The following is a 2,821-nucleotide window of genomic DNA, read 5'->3' on the forward strand; positions in this document are numbered from 1 at the left end:
TGTGCATTTACAAATGTATGTATATCTGTATCTATATTTACATGCACACAAGCATGTAATGCATAACCACATCATATGTGTTATTTGACATGTTCCTTTTTATTTTTTAAATATTTTTATTGTGGTAAAATATACCTATATCTAATTTACCATTTTAACTATTTTTAAGTGTACAATTCAGTGGCATTAAGTACAGTCACAGTGCTATGCAACCATCACGAATACTCATTTCCAGAACTTTTTTTCATTTCAAACAGAAACTCTATGCCCATCAAGCACTAACTCTTCATTCTCCCCTCCCCCCAGCCCCTAATAATGTCTGTTTTACTTTCTGTCCCTATAAATTTGCCTGCTTGTTCTAGATACCTCATATAAGTGGAATCATATAATACTTGTCCTCTTCTGTCTGGCTTATTTTACTTAGTCTAATGTTTTCAAGGTTCATCTATATTATAGCATATGTCAGAACTTCATTCCTTTTTATGGCTGAATAATATTCTATTTGTTTGTTTATCTATTAGTGGACATGGGTTATTTTCACATTTTGGCTATTGTGAATAATGCTTCTGTGAACATTGGTGTACAAGCATCTGTTTGAATCCCTGATTTCAATTCTGACATATTGCTTTACCACTTAATAAATTGTGGACATCTCTTTAAGTCAGCACAGATAGTTACCTCATTCTTTTCTCCAATTACTTAGCATTCCATAGTATGATGTAAGGATGGCATTGAATGGAATACACTTTACTTTCCCTGGCCTATTTTCCTTTGGGTGGTGAAAATGAAGAGAGAACCTGAGACTGTATAATACAAACATAAGTTTTTTTTAAAGTGGAGTTTGTGGAACCTTAAGTTTTCAGAGACATACTCTTCTAAATTCACACGTTTTCTTTATAAAATGAAATTTTGTGCTTTCATTTTTGAGATAAGCTAAATATAGTTGTAAGAATTATCTAGATCATCTAAATGACCAGCTTCCAAACAAGTACGGCCAACCAATGTTGGTACCCTTATCTACTGTCATGTTTGTGATTGACATCATGTCAAGCCAAGGACTAACACAAAAAGAATGATGGCAAACCTGACAAGTTCACTCCAGTTGTAGAACCAATGACGTCATGTGCACTGTAGGAATGCAGGTTTCTAAGTAGTTTGAGTAGAGAACAAGGTGAAAGAACAAGATCATCACAATACCGAGAAGCCAAATAAAAAGAACTTGTGACGGAGTAGTTAGTGCTGTTCTCGCAATGGGTGAGCAAAAACTGTAACGATCTGGACCACAAAATTTCCATGGATTTAAATAGTTTTGTTTGAACATAATTTAAAATTTTTCTTTCTGTTCTATCATTGCATATGTAAAAACTATAAGGAGTTTATAACTAGTTTTCTGTTCATACATTTTAAAGTCGTATTTTTTGAAAACTAATTTAAATCAATAATCAATTTTTATTCCCTATCACAGAGTTCCATAAATTGCTCAAGTCAGAAACACTAACCTAGCAGTTAACTCGATGCAGAATTTCCAGACCAAGGCCATCATAATGGAAAAGTGTCCACACAAACAGCCTAACAGGCCTGTGGCTGGAGAACATCAGTTTTTGAACTTGAATGTGAATTTGTATATGTTACTCTACTCCAAAGTCAGGATGAATATGTCAGGATGAATATGAAGTATTCATCCTGAATATCAGAAAGGCTGGGCCTAGGAACTGGGCTGGTTTTGCTTCTTGACTAGGCTCTACCATGTCTAAACCCCAGCTGCCTTTTCTCTAAACCAGAGATTGATGATAAAACTTGCATGTTTGCTATAAGGATTATACTTAACATATTTAAAGCATCTGGGGAATATTAGAGGTGTTCAATGACAGCCACTGATATTACAGGGACATTTTAGCTGTAAGTTTTGGGCATGTTCCATGAGCTTAAGCCTTTTCCATACGGGAACATATTCTAAACTGGGTAACTCAATATGACGCATATAATCAAAGCAGTATTTACCAATGCTGTTATAGGATGAAGAAACACAAACAAAACAAAATAAAACTCTTATTAGGGTCTAACTGAAGTTTTATCAACTATTCCTGGTTAGTTAAATCTTTTAAAGCAGATATTTCAGCCCTCGATACTGTAAATATTTCTAAAGTCTGTCAGTCTATTTTTATACAGTATATTTTGTGGATTTGCCTCAGCATTCCTGGTTATGACTAACGTCATTGAAACATGAATGCCTCTGTGGGTGTAAATGCATAAGGTGTACGCAAAATTGAGGAGCAAAATCTGCCTTGACTTCAGATCATAAACTGGAAGCTTATTTTTATATTTTATGAAATTCCTGGCATCTGCTTTCTTTCTTGTGATTGATTTCTTTTTTTTTTTTTTTAATTCTAAAATTGGTGTGCAATGAGGGTAGAAATTCCGGTCCCTCTGAGTTTATAAATAGTAATCATATTTTAAACAGTTATATGGCCTAAAACAAGATCATCGAAAAATAATCACGGTTAAAGTTTTGGGAATTTTGCTTTACTTATAAATTCCATCTTCCTCCTTATTGGTAATAATGACATTGAGTAATGAGGTTGGGGACATACCTAATACTATCTTCTCTGAGCACCAGTGTGCCCACTTTCTCCCACCTCTGCGGCAACCATTCTGGTCCCTGCATCTACACGGGCACGATAGCACCGTAGCTGGTTTCCTTGCTTGCACTGTAGCCCCTTCCAATCCGTTCTCCATACAATATGTCATCCTGGCCTTTCTCAACTATAAATCAAATCATGTCACTGCCTGCTTAAGACTCTCTATTGCATGTAGAATAAAA

The sequence above is a fragment of the Pteropus vampyrus genome, unplaced genomic scaffold (genome assembly GCF_000151845.1).
Source record: "Pteropus vampyrus isolate Shadow unplaced genomic scaffold, Pvam_2.0 Scaffold5, whole genome shotgun sequence".
Lineage (NCBI taxonomy): Eukaryota > Metazoa > Chordata > Mammalia > Chiroptera > Pteropodidae > Pteropus > Pteropus vampyrus.